General features: G+C 38.3%; 1 protein-coding gene across 1 annotated transcript in view; it reads right to left on the bottom strand.

The window, feature by feature from the left end:
* The window catches only part of nacc2 (NACC family member 2), a 39,514-nt gene extending 12,876 nt beyond the window's left edge, over positions 1-26,638 (bottom strand). The window contains exon 1 of the mRNA XM_084114791.1: positions 26,464-26,638. The gene's annotated coding sequence lies outside the window, so the exon portion shown is untranslated. The remainder of the gene's footprint in view (positions 1-26,463) is intronic.
* Between the last annotated feature and the right edge of the window lie 254 nt (positions 26,639-26,892).

Below are 26,892 nucleotides of genomic sequence, written 5' to 3'. Positions count from 1 at the left end.
ATTTTATTACAGCTAGCTGCCAAAGCAACGTTTCTCTTTTTTATTTAGTTTAATATTATGTACTAAAATAAAAGCTGAAATAAAAATAGACATATTTAAAAAACAAAAACTAATAGAAATTACAAAAATCACAACAAAAAAACTGAGAATACAAAAATAAAAACTCTCTCTCTCTCTCTCTCTCTCTCTCTCTATATATATATATATTTGTTGTATAGGCCTATTATTAAAATCAGGTTTATTGGCAAAATGTACAGACTTTCAGCTGTTTGCAATGAACAAATCAAACATTAGTAACTGAAATAGCTCAACACAACAAATGTTTCAAGTGGTTTCCAGAAATTCAACTGAAAATGCAACTTTTAATGACTTCTGCAGTCTCAAAATTAGTCAACCGCCTGAATAGAATCCCTAACAACAGCACAAATCTGCAGGACAGGTGTTGTCCCACTAATCAAGGGCTTCATTAGTTGTGCCAGGTGTGCTTGAGCTAGAACACATGAAATATCTGAACTGGCGAGGTTTGACTGCATGTTAGAAATAAGTCAAAAGAGTGGTCCAAAAAGTTAAGAGAAGATATCATCGCCCTTCACAAACAAGGAACAGGATACAAAAAGATAGCGAAGGCACTAAATGTTCCAAGAGACACCGTTGGTATCATAGTTTGCAAGTTAACAGTTTTGGGATTCTGTTCTGTGGAGCGATGAAACAAAAGTGAAGAACTTTTCGTCCCTATGGATCAGCGGTGTGTCTAGAGGAAGAAGAATGAAGCATATGTTGTAAAGAACTCAGTCTACAGCTCAGCATTGTGGATCGGTGATGCTCTGCGGCTGATTTACATCCTCTGGTGCTAGAAACCAGCTGTGTGTGGAAGACGAGATGGATTCAGTGAATTTTATTAGGAAATCCTAGGAGAAAACGTCATAGACCTTCCAACAGGACGATGATCCCAATCATACCTCAAATCCCACCAAGGCTTGGTTGCAGAAGAAGTCTTGGAAGATACAGTGGCATCACAGTCACCTGACGTGAACCCCATAGAAAATCTCTGGTGGGATTTGAAGAAGGCAGTTGAAAAAGTGCATCATTTGGACGCGTTTTGTCTTGCCAATTTATACATTCAAACGCTGAAGAAGAGGCGAAAATCGGGACGCAGAGAGAGAGAGAGAGAGAGAGAGAGAGAGAGAGAGAGAGAGGCAGGCATTCGGTCTTAAAGTGACAGCAGCCTAATATTCCTGCTGTCGTCTGTGTTGTTAATGTTAATAAAATAAAAAATCATCATCATCATCATCATCTACCATGTTCAAAAGAAAAGAAGATAGTGAGAAGAGCAGTCAGGAGGAAAGTATATACAGTATATATATTGTTATTATTATTATTCTTATTGTTTTTCGAGAATGTTGCACTCCTGTTTGTCATTGTGCACGAAACTTCACGCCAATAAATCATCAGGGCCCGGTTTTTCAAAAGGTTTAATCCGGATAAAATTGATCCGGATTTAGTAATCCTTTTTTTTGCGATCCGTGATCACGTAATCCAGCTTACTTTTGAGCCAGTTTTTCAAAGCAACATCGGATTGGATCAATCTGATCCGGATAGGAACTTTTCAGGACCACCAAATCCTGTTTACTAGAGCCTTAAATGGAACCAACAGTGTAGCCTACTGGCTTAGCGAAGAACAACAGTTGGCAAAATACCAGTGGCCACAAATAACCATTGTTTATTTTAATTTTAAGAAACAGAAACACTGTAATAAACAAACATTTTACTTTCCTTATTTTGTTATAATGTTAAATTGTAGATTTTGTTGTTTTACCATATCTCATTAGATGTGACATGCTTCATATATGCTTCAAATATGAAGAAATGTATATATCATCAGTAAACATTGATTTTGTGATCATTCACTTAAAAAAAAAAAACTCTCTGGTTTTATTTGGTCCGAAAAATCACAACTGAATCCACCCTTCTGATGGGATCAGGATAATCCTGTTTTTTTGGATCAAATAGATCCCAAACCGAGTTCAAAGTTCTGAAAAACCCAAAGGGCAGGTTTGATCCAGATCAAATTTAAGATCGGATTACATGATCTGATCTTAGTTCAGAATCCCTCTTTTGCTTTTTGAAAAACCCATTTCCAAGATTTGATCCAATCCGTGATCCGAAATCCCACTGGATTACTTTTGAAAAACTGGGCCCAGGAATATTTGCTCACTTGTGCGCATCTCAAGCGCCCTCTTTACGTTCGTCCTAATGCCTGTTAGTTGTCCGTGGATTTGCCCATATTTGGCGTTTAATATGGAAACGTCTTTAGACATGGAAAATCGATTTTACAATCGATTCAATGAACACTTATGTCTCAAAAATCGAACAGGATTTTTTCACAAAAGTGACAGCCCTAATATATATATATATATATATATATATATATATATATACACGCATACAAATACATTTATAAGAGGCAATGACCTTTTTTATGTTTATGTCTTATTTTGTTATGTTTGTTGTCCATGGAAGAAACAAGCTTTCATATGAAGGCATTGCCACATTGTTTTCATCACAATTACTTTACAATGTATAAAAAAAACGATATTATTATGGCCTTGATTTTCTCTGTGCAGAAGAGCTTCTTTTGTTTCTCCTCTTGATTCTGCAGTGAAATATGAGCATGCTGTGTTGAGATCGTTCAATAAACGTCGTTCAAATTGTCTGGACTGATCCTGCGTGACCACATGCAGTCAAAGACGAGATTTCATGCAAATCAAAGCAGCTTCTCACCGAAGCACGACACAGAAAACACAAGTCAGTCTGGCTTTAAACATTTGCATTGATTTCCACAGATGTGAGAAAAGAATCATGAAACGCCATTTAGAAAATTCTGTTTATCCAAAGTGACTGAAAGAACACACTGACTGCTGACTGGGTCACTATTACTAGTACTTTTGTAAACTCATGTTCCTGGTAATCTTGAATCAGAATAAGTTCCTCTTGCAGCATCTCTTCTCTTCTCTGATGATGAGGGCGGGGCTATAACCTGTCACTCACATGAGATCAGCCAATAGCAAACCACAACCAGCCAATCAATTCCACACAGACAAAATCAAGCCCCACCCACATTTGTTCTTGTTCCAGAAGCGTTTCACTCGGATATACGACACAATAGAGAAGACCAGCACAAACTCATTTAAAGCGAAATATACTTTATAGCAAAATAAGCTCATTTCAAAGCCTTATTGCTTGAATCTCAAAAAATTTAACTATATTAAATTGCAATGGTTTTTATATTAAGCTGGATATACAAGTGTCCAACATTATCTTCATACAAAAATGATCAACTCCCATGCATACGGTCACGGTACAGAAAGAGGCAGACAGGTAAATAGTGAAACTGATGTTTATTGAACAGAGGCACGGAGTGGAACAGCAGAGACTGGTGAGTATGCAGAGGAGAATCAGAACAGGACGGTGAACTTAGCTGAATAATGATATGGATCTCTGTTTGCAGATGGCGGGACAGGATACGGCAAGCCGATGACTGGAGACAGAAGACAGATGACGGGATCGGAGATACGAGGGCGAAGTTCAGGTAAGGAATCTTCAGGTGAGTAAAGGAGTCTGCACGTTCAGGCAAGGACGAGACCAGACAATGAATTGAAGGGGAGAGTGAACGAGTGGGTGGAGCTTGCTGATCTGGTGACTCCGTGACAGTACCCCCTCCTCCACGGGCGGCTCCTGACGACTGGGTAGGACGACGACGACGGGGTCTACCTCGGGCCCTGGGAGTGTAGGATCGAGGATATCATGACGGTTCACCCAGCAGCGCTCCTCGGGACCGTAGTCCTCCCAGTTGATGAGGTACTCCAGTCTGGGATCCCGTCGCCGCGAGTCTAGGATAGCTCGGACCCGTTAGATCGGTTCCTCTTTTAGGAGTGATACGAGGAAGGATGGTGAGATTCTGTAGTGAGGTGGAAGGTTAAGCCTGTAAGTGACCTCGCATCGAGAGCCATACCTTCTGGCCTGGTTGGTAGCGAGGGGTTGATGTCCTACGGGTGTCTGCTTGTCTCTTGCACATGGGCTGAGTCCCTCTGATACCCTCTCGCTCTGCTCGAACCAGTGGTTGACAGCTGGAACTTCCGAGGGCTCACCCGAGCAGGGAAACAAATGAGGTTGGTATCCAAGGATACATTGGAAGGGGGTGAGCCCGGTGGTGGATTGTCGTAGGGAGTTCTGAGCATATTCAGCCCACGGGAGGAATTGGCTCCAGCTGTCCTGGTTCTGGTGGTAGTAGGGCCTCAGGTATCTCCCGATTTCCTGGATCTTCCGCTCAGTCTGGCCGTTAGTTTGGGGATGGTAACCAGAGGAGAGGCTTATGGATACTCCGAGGAGTTTGAAGAATGCTTGCCAGACTCTAGAGATTAATTGGGGTCCCCGGTCGGATACGATGTCTTCGGGTATACAGGCACATTTTGAAACATTGCTTCGGCCACTTTGAAAGCAGTGGGCAATCCTCTGAGGGGAATCAACTTGCAGGTTTTAGAGAAGCGGTCTACTATTACGAATACGCAGGTGTGGTTGTTTGAAGGTGGTGGTCGGTCATGAAGTCAATGCCCAGATGTGACCATGGATGATGCGGAATGGGAAGAGGTACAAGGGATTGGTTGGTAACGGCACAGACTGAGCAACCCTTGACGTACCGGGAGATATCCTGAGGCATGGTTGGCCACCAGTAGCGTTGACGGAGGAGCGAGAGGGTACGTTGGCTACCTGGGTGTCCAGAGCCCAGAGAGGTGTGAGCTGAGTCCAGAAGGGGCAGACGAAAGGTGGGTGGAACGTAGAGGAGCCCTTCTGGACCTCCCGGTGGAGCAGGGTTGGAGCGATTAGCTTGGGAGATTTGCTCATCGATGGCCCATCTTATTGGACTGACGATCATGGCTGGAGGGAGGATGGTATCAGGAGCAGAGTCATCAGGAGCAGGTTGGTAAAGACGCGATAAGGCATCTGCCTTACAATTCTTTTCCCCAGGTCGATATTAGAGACGGTGCAATTGAACCTGGTGAAGAATAAAGCCCATCAGGCTTGACGAGGATTGAGTCACTTAGCTTCTCTCAGGTATTCAAGGTTGCGATGATCAGTGATGACCTCGAATTTGTGATGTGCTCCCTCCAGCCAGTGTCTCCATTCTTCGAGAGCTTAATGGCGAGCATTAATGGCGATGGGCCATCGATTACCGATGTCGTAGTTCTGCTTCGCCGGGGAAAGCTTCTTAGAATAGAAGGCACATGGATGGAGTTTGGGAGGATCACCCTGCCGCTGCGAGAGGACCGCTCCGACCCCAGTAGATGAGGCATCCACCTCGACGATGAACGGGAGATCAGGATTAGGGTGGACCAGGATCGGAGCGGTTTGGAAGGCCTGTTTGAGTTGCTGGAAGGCTTCTGAAGCTGCTTGGGTCAAGGACAGAGACTCGGGCCGGCCTTTGAGAGCTGAGGTTAATGGAGAACTGAGAAGACTGTAGTTGTGTATGAATCGTCTGTATAAGTTAGCAAATCCGAGAAAGCGTAGGAGTTCCTTGATTGTCGTGGGTTGAGGCCAGTTTTGGATGGGATCCACCTTCCTCTGGTCCATCTGGATGCCATGCTGGTCTATGACGTACCCTAGGAAGTGGACGGAGGTTGTGTGGAACTCGCATTTTTCCAGCTTGAGGTAGAGATGGTGATGGCGGAGTTTCTCAAGGACCTGCGTTACGTGGAGGCGATGTCCGGCCAGGTTCCGGGAGTAGATAAGGATGTCATCAATGTAGACAACGACGAATCCCTTTATATAGTGTGCGTTGATGATGAAGTGCAGGTGCGGTGAATCAGAATTCCGGGGAGAGTGAACGAGTGGGCGGAGCTTGCTGATCTGGTGACTCCGTGTGATAGTTTATATCATCGTAAAATGTAAATTACGTTAGGTTGAAATATATTACAGACAAGTTTATTACAATTCACTCATGTAAAGTGATTTATCCCATATAGCTAATCTCAGCTGCCAGATTGTTTATCATCGCAAAATGTGCTTATATTATCACACCGTAGCTGAAAACTATAAGTTTAAAATGTCTACATTGTTTTTATTGTATTACTGACTGTCAGATTTTCTTCAATAATTGTTTTTGGACTTTTCCTTTTCTATTAATAAGTAATTTCACTGGTATCAACATTTTGAAATCATTGCATATTTATTTCCAGAAAAATATACTTGATATAGACTGCTATTGAGACAAATTTTTGGTCACTTCGCCCACTGATCGTGTTTATTAATCATGATTATGATTTTTGCCTTAATCGAGTATTTTAACTAGTATCTTGAAGTCGGAACTTGACGACACTAGAAATATAGAACTACCGCTTTCTTTCCCTGAACATCAGATGCCATGTGATATCACAGATATAATAACCCATGAACCTCTGCGGCATGTTCACACACACACGTGCATGTACGTGCAGGAATAATGCAGAGTCAGACACGCTAAATATAGACTTTGCACATCTTTGATAAGGAACTCCATAAACTCAGCCGAACCATTGATTTATCAGCAGCTCGCGTCACAACCGGACCATGATGCACTGCAGCAGACACAGAGATCATCAGACGAGAGGAAAACCGGACCATGATGCACTGCAGCAGACAGAGATCATCAGACGAGAGGAAAACCGGACCATGATGCACTGCAGCAGACAGAGATCATCAGACGAGAGGAAAACCGGACCATGATGCACTGCAGCAGACACAGAGATCATCAGACGAGAGGAAAACTGCTCTGTCAGGATAAAGGAGAAGTCTGGGACATTCTGTTCCTGAAGAAGTGTCTGTGACACACAAACCAGCAGAACACCAGTCAATCCAGGACTAACACATGTGTGTGTGTGTGTGTGTGTGTGTGTGTGTGGTGGTGCTCGCCGACCCTCTTCACGTGAATGATCTGCTTTATAAATATTCAAACACTGCAGTCGAGCTGAAGTCGAGGTCTAAATGTACAGACAGACACGAGACATTCAGTCCACGTCGAGATCAGCTCCCCGGCAACAGGCCGACCAATCAGAGCCCAGCATGAGGAACATAAAGAAACACAAACACAAACTCCAGCCAATCAGAGCCCAGCATGAGGAACATAAAGAAACACAAACTCCAGCCAATCAGAGCCCAGCATGAGGAACATAAAGAAACACAAACTCCAGCCAATCAGAGCCCAGCGTGAGGAACGTACAGAAACACCAACTCACTTCTGCAGAACTTTAACTTGTTTCAGCCGGCGGCCAAAGCAACATCTCTCCTTTTCATTTAGTCAAACATGATGTATTAAAGATACTAAAACTGCAATAAAAATTAATAAGAAACATATTTAAAAACAACAACTAAAACAAAGACAAAAGCACAAAACCTAACAAAATTGCAATGAAAACTAAAAATACAAAAATAAAACAAAACATTTCAATATATATATATATATATATATATATATATATATATATATAGTATCATTTCAGTTAGTTTACCCTGATGTGTTAAAATAGCTTAAAAATTAAAAATTATTTAAAAAATAAATAAAAACAATAACTAATAAAATGACAAAAAACAACAATGAAAACTGAAAATACAAAAACAAAATAAAAAATATTTTTCAAAATATCTTGTTTTAAGTGTCACGGGCAGACTCTGACTGCAGTGTGAATACTGTGTGCAGTTTTGCGTCTCGCGTACATCGATCTGAAGGTTTAAACCTGCGTCTGCTTCAGTGAAAGGAGATCTCTCCGTCTGAGAGTTATCACGCTCTTCCACAGACACACATAAAGCACAAGGACACGGAGACTCACGACACGAGCTGTGCGTATCAGAACTACAGCCAAAACACAATCACAGACTTCAGGAGCCTAACAAAACACACATTTTAAATACAACAACCTATTATGCTCTTTATGCTCATAGTTCTGATTATGTTCTTTGTGCTCTACTAGAACATGTTTTCCTGCTGTAATGTTGATTATTCTCCTCATATTCTCCATTGTTGCGGCTCCTCTCTTCCCAGTCTGTCAGTAACGCTCTGTTTACTTCCTGTCTCTATGAAGCCCCTCCTTCTGAAAAGCACACTGTGCTCTGATTGGTCGGCTGGAGCAGTGTGTTGTGATTGGTCGAGCGCTTTGAGTGTGTTTGGGAAATGTCCCGCCCCTTACCATAACCACCAGTTTAACACACTACTAACTAACTCAACCAGGCCCCGCCCCTTTATTCTGCGCATGAATTATTTAAATGAGGAATATTGTGGCGTGTTCGTCCCGGAAGAAACTCAAGACTACAATGGAGGCGTTTCAGGAGTTCAGAAACACTGACTCTGATATAGAGAAGAGCTGCAGCTTCTTCATGATCAAACAGCAACACTAAAGAAAGATGAACACGTAAGCACAATAGGGCCTCTATAAAGCGTCATGAAACACCAAAACATATTTTCTGAGATGTGAACAGATATGCACATCAATGAAAACACTAAAAGCATTCATACATTTTACCAACAAGTGGAAATTCATGAAGTATTTCCATCAGTATAAAAGTTCAGAAGTTTGACGTCTGAAAATAAAGAAATGACGACAGACGTAAATATTAGTAGTCATTTTACAGTTGTAATATAAAATTATATTATTATTATATTTTTATTAAATAAGTTTTTATTTTAGTTATATATTACAAGAGTAATATTTCTTATTTAGTTTTTTAGTGCTTCATTTTTTTTAATGCATTTTAAATTGCAATCATGTTTTCTATTTAGTCATTTTATACATTTATTTAGTAGTAATAGCATTATTATTATTTTTATTTTATATCCATATTGATATATAATCAGCATTTTTTTTGCCAAGTTGTGCAGCCATAAATCATAAAACGAAGCTATTTTCCCTGTGGTTTATGATCATGAATGCACTCGCAGAGCACGTGTGTTATACACTGATGCGAGGCTCTGATCCTGACGGAGAGACTCTAGATGCTCACACTGCGTGACATGTAATCTGAAGTGCATGAAAACGTGTGTGTGAGGATTACATGTCAGAGACATGGAGATGAGGAGTTATTTTGAGACAGAGGAATGTGCGATGGGACATGACTGATGTGTTCTGTAGGGATAACTTAAGATAACTTAAACTTTGTGTACGGAGATATCTGGGCATGAAAACATCATCTCTCCAGTAAATTCTCTTTCTCTCCTTCGTCTTGACAATTAATAATAAATGAAATATCTCTTGGCAAAATAATTGCCATTCCTTAATTTCAAGTCTACGTATAAAGATGTTGTGTGCACTCATATTATTATGAATGGGAGAAAACGTGCAACACACATATGGCGGTATAAGCCCCGCCCTCTAAATAAAGGAGCCAATCAGCAGACGGTAAAGCCATGATGTCACTGCAGCTGCCGGCGTCCAGAGAGAAATAGAAGCTTTTTTAACGCTAAAATATGTTTCTTTGTTGCTGAAATATGTTTGAGGCAAGTAAGACAAGACTGTCCTTAAGATATTACTGGCAAGAAGTGAAAGTGAAATGGAAGAAAGATCCAGCAATACTAAAGAACACACAGTAACAGAGTAACACAGTAACAGAGTAACACAGTAATAGAGTAACACAGTAATAGAGTAACACAGTAACACAGTAATAGAGTAACACAGTAACAGAGTAACACAGTAATAGAGTAACAGAGTAACACAGTAATAGAGTAACACAGTAACAGAGTAACACAGTAATAGAGTAACACAGTAACAGAGTAACACAGTAATAGAGTAACACAGTAATAGAGTAACACAGTAACAGAGTAACACAGTAATAGAGTAACAGAGTAACACAGTAACAGAGTAACACAGTAATAGAGTAACAGAGTAACACAGTAATAGAGTAACACAGTAATAGAGTAACACAGTAATAGAGTAACACAGTAATAGAGTAACACAGTAACACAGTAATAAAGTAACAGAGTAACACAGTAATAGAGTAACACAGTAATAGAGTAACACAGTAATAGAGTAACACAGTAACACAGTAATAAAGTAACAGAGTAACACAGTAATAGAGTAACACAGTAATAGAGTAACATGAGAGCATAGAAACACTGAGTAATGACCAACTACACTCAAGCAAACACAGTTCTAAACCGTGACTTTTAGGTGTGTGTGTGTGTTAGAGACAGAGTGTGTGCGTGAGTGTGTGTGAAGGTATGTGTGTGTTAGAGACAGAGAGTGTGTGTGTGTGTGTGTGTGTGTGATGGGTAGGTTTAGGGATAGGGTTAGTGTAAGGGAATAGAATATACAGTTTGTACAGTATAAAAATCATTATGTCTATGGAAAGTCTCCATAAAACATGAAAACACAACGTGTGTGTGTATGTGTAGGTGTGTGTGTTAGAGACAGAGTGTGTGCATGAGTGTGTGTGAAGGTATGTGTGTGTTAGAGACAGAGTGTGTGTGTGTGTGTGTGTGTGTGTGTGTGTGTGTGTGTGAAGGTATGTGTGTGTTAGAGACAGAGTGTGTGCGCGAGTGTGTGTGAAGGTGTGTGTGTTAGAGACAGAGTGTGTGTGTGTGTGTGTGTCTGTGTGTTAGAGAGAGAGAGAGCGTGTGTGTGTGTGTAGGTGTGTGTGTAGGTGTGTATGTGTGTGTGAAGGTATGTGTGTGTTAGAGATAGTGTGTGTGCGTAAGTGTGTGGTTAAAAGTGTGTGCGTGTGTGTGTGTGTGTGTGTGTCTGTATTAGAGAGAGAGTGAGTATGTGTGTGAATGTGTGTGTGAGTGTGTGTCTGTATTAGAGAGAGAGAGAGTGTGTGTGTGTGTGTAGGTGTGTATGTGTGTGTGAAGGTATGTGTGTGTTAGAGATAGTGTGTGTGCGTAGTGTGTGGTTAAAAGTGTGTGCGTGTGTGTGTCTGTATTAGAGAGAGAGTGAGTGTGTGTGTGAATGTGTGTGTGAGTGTGTGTCTGTATTAGAGAGAGAGTGTGTGTGTGTGTGTGTGTGTGTGTGTGTGTGTGTGTGTGTGAGTGAAGGTATGTGTGTGTTAGAGACAGAGTGTGTGCGTGATTGTGAGTGTGTGTGTGTCTATGTGTTAGAGAGAGAGTGTGTGTGTGTGTGTGTGTGTGTGTGTGTGTGTGTGTGTGGTCTCACCCTGCAGATGTGGTTTCATGATCTCCTGCTCAGGGATATAGAGACAGCAGATCTCACACAGGAGCTGATGAGTGTGTGTGTGTCAGTGTGTGTGTGTGTGAGTGTTAAAGACAGAGTGTGTGCGTGAGTGTGTGGTTAAAAGTTTGTGCGTGTGTGTGTCAAACGCGTCTGAAAGTGACTCAACACACAAATCACACCCACATTTCTATCAAACAATCCTCTCCTGCTCCACACACACACACACTCTCTTTCCAACTGGTTATGAATCAGAGGTCATGAGTATATAACTGGTTATGGGTTGTGAAGTCGAGCATCACTGCTGTATTGCTCACACGCGAACAAACCCTTAAAGAGACAGTTCACCCGAAACTGAAGACCGTGTCGTCACGACTCTCCCTCGCCTCGCTCCAAACCGCAAAGACTTTCCTTCATCTTTGAAACACAAATGAAGATATTCATAAGGAAACCTGAGAGCTTTCTGTTCATCCATCGACAGTCCATTTAGCTCACACTCGGACGCTTCCAAACGCTCATAAAAAGATTGTTAAATAAATCGACATTGATCAGTGAATGTGTATAAAGCACTGAAATATGGTAAACAGAAACTCAACCTGACGTGGGAGAACAAGCGATCATGATAGATAGATAAATAAATAAATAAATAAATAAATAAATAAATAAATGTAAAATAAATATAAAATAATAATACATTAAATAATTTTAAATATATTTTTTATTTAAAATTAAATAATTTTAAATATTAGGAAAAAAAAAATGTAAAAAAAAACAAATAAATAAAAATTATAAATAGAAAAAATTATAAAAAAGGATAAATAATTAAATATTTTTTAATATTTTTATTTAGAATTAAAAATGAAATAATTTGAATAATTTGAATTTTAAATTATATAAAAAAGAAAAGAAATAAATAATAAGTGAAACTCTGGTTGGATGCTTCTGTGTGTGGTCTATGGTAAATCTGAAATCAATAGTGAATTCATGAAAGCAGACAGACTTCAGAATCAGAGAATGTAGAAGTACGAAGCACAGACACATCAGGAAACAGAGCAGAATGCAGTTTATCTGCTATTTAATGTCTCAAACACACACTTCAAACGTTGAGAGACTCAGCGTCTGGTTCTAGGTTATTTCCAGGATGACTGGTCTGTGTAAAGCACGACGTTATATCCTTCTCTGCAGACACGGATCGATACTGTGGAAGTGTGAGCGGGGATTTCAGTGCAGAAACAGTCCAGATAACACACAACACACACCATGAACACACCGAGTCCGTGAGTTTCCCTCCGCAGACCTTCAGCTTATCAAGGTCACACTGCAAACAATGCTTTTCTTACTCAGTGTTTTTATCTTGTTTCCAGTCCAAATATCTAAACATTCTTAAATCAAGATGCATTTACTAAAGTAGTAAAATGACATATGATATTATGTCTTGTTTTCTGGGGAAATAAATCAAAATTAAGTGATTTGTTGCTTAAAACAAGCAAAATGATCTGCCAGTGGGGTCAGAAAAATAATATTGTTTCTGTCTGAATTAAGATTATTCTTCTGACCACACTGGCAGATCTTTTTTTTTTTTTTACCAACAAATCAGTTCATTTTGATGAATTCCCCCGGAAAACAAGACATAATATCAAATGGCATTTTACTCATCTAGTAAATGCATCTTGATTTAAGAATTTTTAGATATTTGGACTGGAAACAAGACAAAAACACTGAGTAAGAAAAGCATTTTTTGCAGTGATAAAACACTAATGTCCTCATAATCTCCACTGCAGCGTCAGCTCTTTTCTCTCAGTGTCTGAAACACTTCCATCGAGGATTCAGTCTCTCTAAGCCCCGCCTCTCTGAGAGCTGCTGTGCTGTGATTGGTCAGCAACCAAACGCTCATTATCATATCTGAATCTCAGCTCTTGATCTCAGTGATACGAACAGTAACGATGGCGTGGGTTTTACCGTATCAATCTCAGAAAACAGCGTCTTCTCGACACGAACACCACGAACCAAACTCCTCCAGTCTCAGATACACTACAGTGTTTGAGGGCGGGGCTAAGAGACGCTGCTCAGCCAATCAGGACCAGAGGCGGGCATTATGCAATTTAGTTACAAACCTATAAAAACTCAATTTATCTGCCTTTATTTGTGCATTTACACTCACAAACAGCTTTAATACACACCACATGAAAGGGAATTTCCGAAACACCATAATCCAGTCCCACACAATTAAGGCAAGCCCGTCTCTGGACGCCTCATGAATGACTCAAACAATTATCTTGACTAAAGCATTCCAGAAATAACTGATGAAGAAGTGCAATAACGATTTCATCTCATCATAATCCGGTAATAGAGAACTGAAAACATGCAAAGCTAAAAACACTCATGATCTGACCCATTATCATCATCATCATCATCATCATCATCACACACACACACACACACACACACACAGATGAACACGTCAGCTCACAGTGTGTTCAGTGAAAGCGTGAGTGAATAGAGTAAAACTCTCTGCTGAGTAAGTACACATATGAGTCAGAGACTAACAGCTCCAACGGCCACAACGAAAACCAGCTGTGTGTGTGTGTGTGTGTGTGTGTGAGACAGAAGTGGAAAGAGTACCTGAAAACCATACTTGAGTAAAAGTACAGATACCTTACAGCAAAAATTACTCCATTACAAATTACAAGTCACCAATATCAATACGACTCGAGTAAAGTCTTCGAGGATCTGAGTTCAGCAGAACATCAGTATTTTACTCGTACTGAACGAAGACTCAGAGATGAACTAGTCCTCGACATGCCAGTGAAAAACAAGAAACAGTTGATTTATGAGAAATCGTGTTTATTTTCTAAAATCTAAATAAAACTGAACTCCTCAATACTGCAATAAATCAAGGTCGACACAACAGCCTCTGAGACGCAAACTCTCAAAGCAAACCGATATCCTTCAAAAAACTCTCTTCAATATAACGTATATAAAATAATGTTAAGTAAAATGAAATAGTATCAGCGCCCTGTAGATGGCGATATCGCTTCTTTATATAGCAGCAATAAAACTGCAGAAGTAAAAGTGGCATGCAAAATGTAACGAGTAATTGCATTACTCTTCACAAATGTATTGGACTAAAGAGTAAAGAGTATATATAAGAAATGTAGTCAAGCAGAGAGTAAAAGTTGCAACTGGTCTGTCGAAAAAAATGACACCAAAATCACCAAAAATCAGAGAAATGAATAAAAGAGTTGATTGCAGCATCACAGGGCTCTACAGCGCGCCCATTTCACTCGCACATGCGAGTACATATTTCGGCGTGCGAACGTGAAAAAATATTTGGGCGCACTCGTGCGAGTGACACAGCATTTTTCTATAGAAACAGCTGCAAATACATCATCATGAGGAGGGGCAGAGTAGGACACTATATTACCGGGAGATCAGTTATTTGGGCCTAAATCTTCAGTAGCTAGTCTGTAGCCTCATACAAAAAAAACTACAGTGCCCACACACGAACTATTTTAGGGCCCTATAATTGGCAAATTAACGCGAAATCTAGTGTCAACGCGGAATTTTACATATTTGGAATAAAATTCTGTTTTTGTGTGGGAGAAAAACGTATGTCTGAGGAAAATCGCATATTACTGAAAGAACGAGCAGAGAGAGAGGCCCGGTCGCGCGCGCGCCTTCAAACTTGCTCTCTCTCACTCCCTCGCGCTTATTAATCTAAATCAATTGAGAATTGACACAATGGTAAAAGATCGGAAGAACGAGATTTCACGTGGAGCATTCGGATATTTTTTTTCCTGAATTAGGCTACCGCTGTGTGTGAATTGTGCAAAAAAAACACTTTTTTACCTTTCCTTCTTCTCTGAAAAGCGTTCCGCACATTCAGCTGACATAAAAAACACTTCCAATAAACTAAACAAAACCTATCCAATGATGAAATGTTTTCTGTGTTGACAAATCTTGTGCGATGTCCTAAAACTGCCGGGATAATCACACAACGCGTACAAGTCTGTCTGCTAATGATACGTCCGATTCGCGAACTAATGACTCCTTTGAACCGATTCACTTTAATGAATGATTAAAACAACTGATCTGTCCAACACTGAATCGGTTCGGTGTATAACAAAATCGGTAACACTTTACAATAAGGTTCCATTTATTAAACTCTAGTTAACTAGATCAGTTAACATTAACTATTAATAAACTGCACTTCTACAGCATTTATTAATCTTTATTAATGTTAATTTCACCATTTAGCAGCCTACATTATTTAAATGAAAAGTTGTATTTGTTAACATTAGTTAGCTTAATGCACTGTGTGAAGTAACATTAAAAATACAGGGTTAGGGTTAACTAAGATTAACAAAGATTAATAAATACAGTAACAAATGTATTGCTCGTGGTTCATGTTAGTTAGCCTAATACATTCACTAATGTAAACAAACCAAACCACATTTAACATCTCTTAAAATGAGAATTTTGTTTGTTACCTCAATAAATTTAGGGTCATTCCTATTTTATTTGTGTACATTTTAATCATTAACATTAAAAACACTCTTTTTACGACTAAAATTACAGTAAAGGGTAAAAAAAAACTGAATTCCCAAAAATTAAAACGGAAAAAACGGAATTTGCAAAAATTAAAACGGAAAAAATGGAATTTGGGAAAAAATAAAACGGAATTTGGGAAAAAATAAAACGGATTTTATAGGGCCCTACTAATTCGGATCAACACAGAGGGGCCCTCCCTGGAACTGTTTGATCCTACAAAATGTGCTGAAAATTGTCTGTCTGCTGGAAAGAGGTCAAGGCGACCAGGCTACAAAGCTTGGCCAAGTGACTCAGACATGATCTTCATTTCAGATAAAATGTGAAACATACATAGGGCCTACATACAATGATAAATGAAATCTACATGACGATAAAATAGAATTAAATGAAAATCTTTTGTTTGAAAGTTTTTGTCTGATGTTCTTAACCTTACAATGAGCATTGTAAATTTAATTGTTGAATAATTCTAATAATAAAACTATAATGATAAACTTATACAACAAAAATGACTGTGCCCCCAAATATTTGTCTGTGCTCCTAAATTTTTTTTATTCAGGCGCACCAGTGCTCCTTGTTCAAAAAGTAAGTGTAGAGCCCTGCATTATGTTCAGATCTGCTCATGTTGCATCAAGGATTTTTTATTCCCAGTTTGAATAACCATTTAGTTTTTCATGCCAGTAAAATAATCAATGAACTCTCGATTCTCTAATGCACAAAAAGCAATTAACTACTTCATAAACGCAGAATATGACACGATGCTTTTTACCCAAACACAGTTTTTTTGCTTTCTATTAATTAGCATTAACATTAATATCAACAATGATTTTTGTCATAATCTTGGAAATGAGTTCCTGTTTTTATTTAACAATTTAAAAAGGCTTATATTGTATGAGCTGAGATAAATGACATTAATGACGTTGTGTAAATGCATGTATGCCACATTTGAGCAGCATTAAATGAGTGTAAATACATACAGACTGTCAGGCAAACTCTGAAGATGCTCAAAACTGTTGATGAAATATTAACCATCTTCAGCGTTTCATCTGGACTGCAGAGAGTTCATTGCTCATCCACACACACATATAATAATAATTAAACAAACAGCTTTCACAGTGAACTGAGATGATTGTTAGTTCTGTGAAGTACTCATGTAACCCTCGTTATTGATCATTATCAGTCCGTAAAAACATTAACGAGCCGGAGGTAAGCTGGGTTTGCACTGGATCACGGATGAAGACAGGAGACAGGAGAAAGACGGGACGTTCCCTGAGATTTTCCAGACGTTCTCCTGGAGCTCAACCAAAGATCTGGATCACAGCAGGAGTGCACAAGATCCAGAAGACCAGGAGAACAAGAATGTGCCAGTCATAGTAAAAGAGATAATTCATAATAATATTGAAGATTTTTAAAGCTGAGCATTACACTTTAGATTCTGCTGAGGGGACGCAGGACTGATATTGATTGTAAGAAAGTGTGTGAGATGATGTTTGCCCATGCAGATTTAAACTCAGAATTTGGAAGAAAAGTGAGAATTGCAAGATTTAAACTCAGAATTCAGAAAAAAGTCAGAATTGTGAGATATAAACACAGAATTCCAGGGAAAATAGTCGGAATTGCAAGATTTAAACTCAGAATTCAGAAAAATTCAGAATTCCAGGATTTAAACTCAGAATTCTAGGGAAAAAAGTCAGAATTCCAGGATTTAAACTCAGAATTCTGGGGGAAAAAAGTCTGAATTCCAGGATTTAAACTGAGAATTCCGGAAAGTGAGTATTGCAAGATTTAATCTCAGAATTCAAAAAAAAAGTCTGAATTGTCTGAAAAAAGTCACGATTACCTATTTTACTTTTTTACTCCATGACAGAATTCCAGGATTTAAACTAAGAATTCTAGGCAAAAAAGTCTGAATTGCAAGATTTAAACTCAGAATTCTGCAAAAAGTAAGAATTGTGAGATATAAACACAGAATTCCAAGGAAAATAGTCGGAATTGCGAGATTTAAAATCGGAATTCTAGGGAAAAAAGTACGAATTGCAAGATTTAAACATAAAATTCGGAAAAAAGTCAGAATTGCGAGATTTAAACTCAGAATTCTGGGGGGAAAAAGTCAGAATTCCAGGATTTAAACTCAGAATTCTGGGGGAAAAAGTCAGAATTCCAGGATTTAAACTAAGAATTCCAGAAAGTGAGTATTGCAAGATTTAATCTCAGAATTCAAAAAAAAAAGTCTGAATTGTCTGAAAAAAGTCACGATTACCTATTTTACTTTTTTACTCCATGACAGAATTCCAGGATTTAAACTAAGAATTCTAGGGAAAAAAGTCTGAATTGCAAGATTTAAACTCAGAATTCTGCAAAAAGTAAGAATTGTGAGATATAAACACAGAATTCCAAGGAAAATAGTCGGAATTGCGAGATTTAAAATCGGAATTCTAGGGAAAAAAGTACGAATTGCAAGATTTAAACATAAAATTCGGAAAAAAGTCAGAATTGCGAGATTTAAACTCAGAATTCTGGGGGGAAAAAGTCAGAATTCCAGGATTTAAACTCAGAATTCTGGGGGAAAAAGTCAGAATTCCAGGATTTAAACTAAGAATTCCAGAAAGTGAGTATTGCAAGATTTAATCTCAGAATTCAAAAAAAAAAGTCTGAATTGTCAGAAAAAAGTCACGATTACCTATTTTACTTTTTTACTCCATGACAGAATTCCAGGATTTAAACTAAGAATTCTAGGGAAAAAAGTCTGAATTGCAAGATTTAAACTCAGAATTCTGCAAAAAGTAAGAATTGTGAGATATAAACACAGAATTCCAAGGAAAATAGTCGGAATTGCGAGATTTAAAATCGGAATTCTAGGGAAAAAAGTACGAATTGCAAGATTTAAACATAAAATTCGGAAAAAAGTCAGAATTGCGAGATTTAAACTCAGAATTCTGGGGGAAAAAAGTCAGAATTCCAGGATTTAAACTCAGAATTCTGGGGGAAAAAGTCAGAATTCCAGGATTTAAACTAAGAATTCCAGAAAGTGAGTATTGCAAGATTTAATTTCAGAATTCAAAAAAAAAAGTCTGAATTGTCTGAAAAAAGTCACGATTACCTATTTTACTTTTTTACTCCATGACAGAATTCCAGGATTTAAACTAAGAATTCTAGGGAAAAAAGTCTGAATTGCAAGATTTAAACTCAGAATTCTGCAAAAAGTAAGAATTGTGAGATATAAACACAGAATTCCAAGGAAAATAGTCGGAATTGCGAGATTTAAAATCGGAATTCTAGGGAAAAAAGTACGAATTGCAAGATTTAAACATAAAATTCGGAAAAAAGTCAGAATCGCGAGATTTAAACTCAGAATTCTGGGGGAAAAAAGTCAGAATTCCAGGATTTAAACTCAGAATTCTGGGGGAAAAAAGTCAGAATTCCAGGATTTAAACTAAGAATTCCAGAAAGTGAGTATTGCAAGATTTAATCTCAGAATTCCAAAAAAAAGTCTGAATTGTGAGATAAAAAGTCACGATTACCTATTTTACTTTTTTACTCCATGACAGAAACCATCCTTCACAGTTTTCCCCGTGCACTGTACGCCACAGAAGAGCCATAATGTGCATCTGTGGGATTTTTCCACCTGTTTTCTGGTCCAGCAGGTGAAAATGTTGAATAAAGTAGCAACACACCTCTCCTCACTGAGGAATCATTCATAATGATATTTAATAAATGCTTGACCACTAATAAAAGGGTCACTTTGCTATTACACTGTGAGGATTCCTCACGTCAACTATGATGAAAAACTCCTATGTAAACAAATGAAGAACAATCGTTAGCATGCTTGTTTTAGCGCCTGTATCTGCATTTAGCATGCGCGTGTTTTAACATGTATCAAACACAGAAACAGATCCCAGCTCAAACTGTCCTGAACAACAGTGAGCTCTCCTGCTGGAATTATACAATATACACACACACAGTCATTCATGTGGAATTATTCACACACACACACACACATCCATACCATGTGATCATGCCAGGCGTTATGCCAAAGGCCAGTCATGTCACTTACCAGAAATCACAAAGACACAGAGGGGGAGGGAGAGACAGAGAAAGCCTTTTAATTTAACAAACTATCAAACCTCCGGCACAAGTTTGACCGTGAATCACACACTCCGAGTCCGTGCCACATTCCTATCATATCGTGGGTTTAATACGTGCATAAAAACACACGTATTGCTCTTTTCGCAGCCTTGATCTCCTTCATCCCATATTTCCCTTATGAAAAGTACACAGAAATACAATTAAGCATCAACGGTTTTCCGTGAACAGTATACGGACACTGTTTACACAACATTACATCATTACACACACATTTCACTCCAATATCTGACCGAACAGGTTAATAGAGGGACTGTAAAAGCTCTGGGCCGGTGAGATATTAATAGCCTTATTCAGCAAGGACGCATTAAACTGATCAAAAGTGACTTTTATTATGTTACAAAATATTCTATTTTAAATCAATGCTGTTCTTTTGAACTTTCTATTCATTAAAGAATCCTGAAAAGTCAAACGTATGACGGTTTACGCACAAATACGAAACACTGATTATAATCATAAATGTGTTCAAATCAGCACATGATCCTTCACAAATCATTATTTTGACCTACACTGTACATGTCTGGGGCACGTATGATTTTTTTTAATAAAGAAATTAATATTTTTATACATCAAGGACGCATTAAATTGATGTAAAGTTACAGTAAAGACATTTATAATGTTCCAAAATATTTCTATTTCAATTAAACGTTGTTCTTTTGAACTTATTCATCCAAAGGTTTCCACAAAAATATGAATGTTTTTTAACACTGATAATAATCATAAATGTTTCTTGAGCATCAAATCATCATATTAGAGTGATTTCTGAAGGATCATGTGACACTGAAAACTGGAGTAATGAATAAATGATCACAGTAATAAATGACACTTTACTATATATTCACATAGAAAACAGATGTTTTACATTATAATAATATTTCACTGTTTAACTGTATTTTTGATCTAATAAACGCAGCGTTAATGAGCAGAAGAGACTGAAACATGAAATCATCTTACCAACACCAAACGTTTATGGTAGTGTGTGTGTGTGTGTGTGTGTGTGTGTAAAGCAACTGCATTTGATTTGAATTGATATTTGAATGCAGAGGATCAGAGTCCAGGCGTCAGAAACAGCGACAGGTGCGTCGCTTCTATTAATAATGCCAGTGGGAGTTTAGTGACTGTAAACAACATGGACTACATGCTATCTGAACCCTAACCCTGGAGCGTCGCAGCACTGGCTCAACACAGGACTTCACTGATCTCGGCCTCTTCAACTCTGTCATGGGACAGAAATGCTTTTGTCTTTACAGGAATAATATTATTCAGAAGAATACTGGCTGAGAATAACGCAGTGTGGTTCATCATATTTGAGAGCTGGGGCTGATCTTCGTTTCTTGCATCCATTTTAAACATTACACGGTTGGCAGAAAACTATTTTTCTCATGCCATGGATTGTAAAAATGTGTATATATGACATTAACACCGCCAGCATGCCAGATTACAAATATAATACATGCATTTTTCAATTGTTGTCTTTTAAAAAGGCATCTGAAATAATAAACTATAAGTGCAATGTAGTATTGTCAAAAGTTTTTCGATACATATTGACACGGAAATATCTGAAACGCATCCAATTCTCCTTTTCCACAGAATAAACAAATAAAACCAGCATAATTTGACTTATTCCTGCAGATTTTGAGCTCACACACATAAAGCCTCATCTCGGGACTAAATTGAGTTATTTTTGCTGCTTATTGCACTTTAAATACACACAAAATAATGTCAAAATGCCAATCTGAAAATTTTGCCCGATACCGATAATTCTTTATATTTGCAAGCCGATAACCGATATATTGGCTGATAAATATGCACACAAATTTTTATATAAATGTAAATTAAAAAAAACATTGAAAGTCATGTCACAAACACACAATTATAATGTTCTCATAATAATTTTATGTAGCTTATATGACTTCACATGTTGCACTGAACTGTATTTTCCTTTTTGAAGTGATTTCAATCATTTTTATTATATCATGTCAAGTAGTATCATGTCATATATAGTATCACATTAGTTGTAGTTTAAGAATCAGCTGAAAAAGCCTGTGTTTAGACTGAGAAATAACACCGTTTCAAGCACGTTATTACCCAGAATGCCTTTAATGAGTCAGTTTGAAATGCTCAGTTTTAAGATTTATCGGTTATCGGTCAAAATGTTCATATCGGTGCATCCCTACTCGCAATACTATTCAGAAGTTGTGTCAACCCCGTTACATTATGTTTGGAATCCATATAGGCTAAAATATCAAGAAATTTAAATATCTAAAATATCTCACATTTCGCTTGCATAATAGACCCATAGTGTAGAGATGTGTGAAGCACAGAACACAGAAGTCACTGTTAAACCAAGTACATTTGTGTGAGCATTTGAACTTGAGCAACATCATATGTGACCCTGGATCACGTCACCAGTCTCGAGTCGCACGGGTATATCTGTGGCAATAGCCAACAACACATTATACGGGTCAAAATTATCCATTTTTCTTTTATTTCAAAAATCATGAGGATATTAAGTAAAGATCATGTTCCATGAAGATATTGTGTACATTTCCAACCGTAAATATATAAAACATGTATTTCTGTGAGTGAATGCAGCACAATCGCCAACATAAATGCACAACTTTAAAGGAGATTTCATCAATGTTTTGATTTTTTTGCACCCTCAGATTCCAGATTTTCAATCACGTGTATTCAAGAAGTCTGTCGATCGTGTAGCGCGTACACTATAGAACAAATCCCAGCACGTCTCGAGAGTCCCTGCATGGGCCGAGATCTCATTACTGGTGTTCAGAGCGAGCTCATTGTGTTCAGATAAGGCCCTCAGTGAAGGGGCCCGTCAGGGTTCGGCCCCGAGACACCAAGCAAACCCCGACTGCCCCTTCAGCCCCATGAGGAATGTGTGGATGAGCGAGGCCTCGGGAAGGCAAATCAGGACACGGTGCAAAAATACAGCTGTGCGCGTCATCGGGCCCTGGACCCCGGCCAAACCAAAGACAGCGCTGTTACAGGCATGCACTGAGACACACACGCAGAAACACGGCCTTGTGCGCTGCGAGAGAACGCTCCTTCATTTATACAGCGCTTTAACAATATAGATCGCTTCACAGCAGCTTTACAGTGATAACAGGAGATTACAGTGACAGAGATTGTTTTGGCTTTACAGCAGATCTAGAATAAAGTTATTGTCCAGCTAAAGTTAGTTTTGATTGATTCACTTCCGTTGCAAAGATCATTAGTTAATGCATAATAATAAACAATATAAAGTCATGCATTTATCCAAAGCGACTTACAAAAGAGCCAGGTTTAGAGGAGAAAACAATGCATAATAATAGGGCTGCACAATTAATCGCATTTGTAATCGCGATTACAATTATGGATGCCACAATTATGTAATCATTCAAAGGCGCAATTAAAAAAATTTAAAAAAAAGTCCACTTACATTATTCTGTGTGTTTAAGATGTGTTTTGTTTCTTTCTACAGCTTATCTTAAGGGTTTTTCCCCCATTGTTTTAATTCTAGTATAACATTATAATACCATGCATATTTTTACTTTAAATAAAATAAAAAAAATGTATATTTGACATTTGAGGCTTAATGCTATAGAAAAGCAATACCAGTTTTTCAGGAAGAGTGTTATCAGCTTGTTTATTTTGATATAACAATATGTCACTTCAAACAATGGCAAAAGATATTCAAAACATAATTCAATGTAAATTGTGATAATCGTAATTACAATTTCAAGGCAATAATCGACAATTATGATTTTTGTCATGATCGTGCAGCCCTACATCATAAAAAACAATGCAACTAACCATATGGTCATGCATTTATCCAAAGCAACTTACGAAAGAGGAACATCCAAAGCCAGGTTTACTAGAGGTGAGAAGAGGAGAAATCCCTTATCGAAAAACCACACGCACAAAAACACACATGCGGTCACATATTCTGCACATGGGAACTGTTCTGAAACCACATGTTTCCCATGTGCAAAGTGTGCGATCACATGAGGAAAATGTGGGAAGTTCATGTGGTTTTTCTTTATTTTGTTGAAACATAGTGAATAAACAGACTCGTCACATCGCAGACGAGAGGAGAAAACACTTCCCATGTCTTCAGTTTCCATGCCAAAGAGTTTCCAATCAAACTCTAGTGTATTAATCTGCCTTTATGTAGAAGCTCGTCTAATCACAGGCCTCGTTCAGATTCTGTACAATGAAATTCAAGGACTTTTCAAGCATTACTTTTTGGTTTTCAAGGACTTCAATCAGAGATCTCACTTATCATACAATATTTTATTATCGTTCAAATTCCAAAAAAGGTAAACAAAAATAAACCAATAGAACAAAATGGTACAGATAAAGTGCAGCAGATGCAATGACTGCGGAAACTTTCTTTAACCATTCAATTTCTTTATTCATGGGAATCATATATTCCCATGAATATATGATTGACATCTGAAAGCTGTATCATATACTTATATATATTTATGAGCAATATCACACTCATAGCCATGTGAAGTGGCTCTATATCTATATCAGACGGGCTACAGCGTTCATTCTGTGAGAAAAGATGGTTTTATTGATCAAATTAAACACTAATTTCACATATATTGTCTTTCAATAATTCAAACGCTTTTCAAATACCTTTTCTTAAATACTGTATGGCTGTTTTCAAGGGTTTTCCAGGACTTACATTTCACAAAGTCAAATTCAAGTACTTGTACGAAACCTGTAATTAGACAAATGCCAACACGGGCATGTTTGGTGATATGCCCTCATACTCGAAAGCCATCAACAAAACTACAGAAGTTCACAGAAAACACACTGTTAAATAAAGGTTCACAATGTGTGAAACCTCAGAGCAAAACCCATCGATATTCAAGAGCAACCAAATTGGCCAATGACACGTGGGCCTAAAACGAATAAAAATATTCCGATAGCTTGAAATAGCAACAATAAATTACATTTTGCAAAGGCTGTAAGACTTACTGGAGATTCAGCCACTGGAAAAAAAGCAGTGCTGTACATTCATATTCATATTCAGCACATTTGCAGTAACAGCTGGTGTGAGTTTTACCGCGGTGTGAAGAAGCCCTGTGGCTCTACCACAGTTCAGAACCATCTCAAAACCTCCTCACACGAGGAGAAACACGGAAAAGCAGACGCTAGGCTTCGTTCAATGCAGAATATGACACTATTCTGCTGAAATGACTCACTGTGCACACATAAAATATTTGTTAGATATTATCAAGACGGAGAGAGCAATCGTATTCAGGAAATGCCATGGATCACATGTTAGTTTCATAGGAAAGGAGGCATTGTGCACAGTCACATGTCTTGGAAACCAGACAGCAGCATGCAAGAGTCACACACACACACACACACACACACTTCATGTGGCTATAAACTCTCTCCTCTGACCAAACTTCCTTTCTCTAATTTAGTCATCTTCTGAATAATCTTAAAGAAACAAACCCTCAAATCTAAAGCTCAGCACAAGTCTGGTCTGAACACACGATGAACAAACTCGCCTTATCAATCTGTCTCAAACCGTTAGCTGGAAAGAACACACACACACACACACACACACACACACACACACAGTGTAATCACCATGGGAAAATCTTGGGAAAAGTTGTGAAAAATATGATACACCGGTGTTTCGCCAGATGAGAAGTTTATCTATGCATCATCTTTTCACTCTTTTGATTCATTTTATAACTGAATCATAAATCTCTTTTAATTTCTTTTATAACTGTTTTCATTTCCCTTGCTTTTATTTTGTGATTATTGTAATCATGTTCTGTAAAGCACTTTGCATTGCCATGGTGTATGAACTGTGCTGTATAAATAAACTTGCCTTGCGTTAGCTGGTTTATGTCCGGCCCATGCCCTGTTCAAGTGAGTTAAAAATGACATCCGGTTTCAGTGAACACTGAAATCCACAGCTGAGGATTCAAGCCACAATGAACTTCATTTATGAATAAAAGTATTTCTGCAACCAGAGATTCGGTCATAGTATAAAACACAGAATTTAGCTGTGGCACTTCAATCTGTGTATGACAATCTTTCTTTTCAATATTCAAGAACTTCAAGTTCCTTCAAAGAATATCATTGCACATGCCCCAAAAACTGCATAAGAGCATTTTCAGATTGTCATACATGTTAAAAACCAGTAGTTGACAGACACAGCTTTGCAAAAGTAAATGTTCTGCTCTGAGTTTTAACAGTGTTTGATTTTCTGCAGTGAGTGACCATCATCATAATCATCATTCTGCATTAAATCACTAATAAACTCAAACACACACACACGCGCACGTTTCACAATATGCTCGCAAAACACATTCCACCTGCATTCCTTCACTGCCACAGTTTATTTATCTTTTAAACAAGTTTCATCAGCCTGAACGTGAGACATTACGATTAAGAAAGCAACCCCAAGTTTCAGTGAAATCGGATCCCCATCAGTGTAAATGCAGCTGTACACTCTGAACCATAGAATATATGAAGTAGAAATATAAATATGGCCCCATATGCGTCATGCAGTCAGAGCTCAAACATGCTGCGTGTCAGATCTGATATTTACCCGGAGACTCTCTCCTTCAGTCGGGCTGTTTCTCTGGATGTGAAGAGTTTCCAGCGGGTCCGTGTGTGTGTGTTCAGACAGACCCTCCTCACCTCCACTGCTGTCTGTCTGTCTGTCTGTCTGTCTACAACAACAGCGATCTGCCCATCTCTCTCTCTCTCTCTCTCTCTCTCTCTCTCTCTCAGTTCAGGAAGTGATTTCGCGTTCAGTCTGACATCATTCTCCAGCGCTTTCAGGAGTTTTTAAAGACACAGTCGGACCGTCCCGTACAGTTCATTTCTAATGAACAATGCCTCAAAAGTAACAATTAAAGGATAATGTACAGGCAGATGGGTATTATCGAAAAATAAACTCGGATTAATCTCCCCTGGTGCGAGTGAGATAACCTTAAAGACCCCATGAAATCAAAATGTAGATTTTTTGGCTTTT

The sequence above is a fragment of the Abramis brama genome (assembly GCF_963993115.1).
Source record: "Abramis brama genome assembly, chromosome: 5".
NCBI classification, from domain to species: Eukaryota; Metazoa; Chordata; class Actinopteri; order Cypriniformes; family Leuciscidae; genus Abramis; species Abramis brama.
Note: the sequence above shows the minus strand (reverse complement) of the source record. Positions and strands in the feature narration are given on the sequence as shown.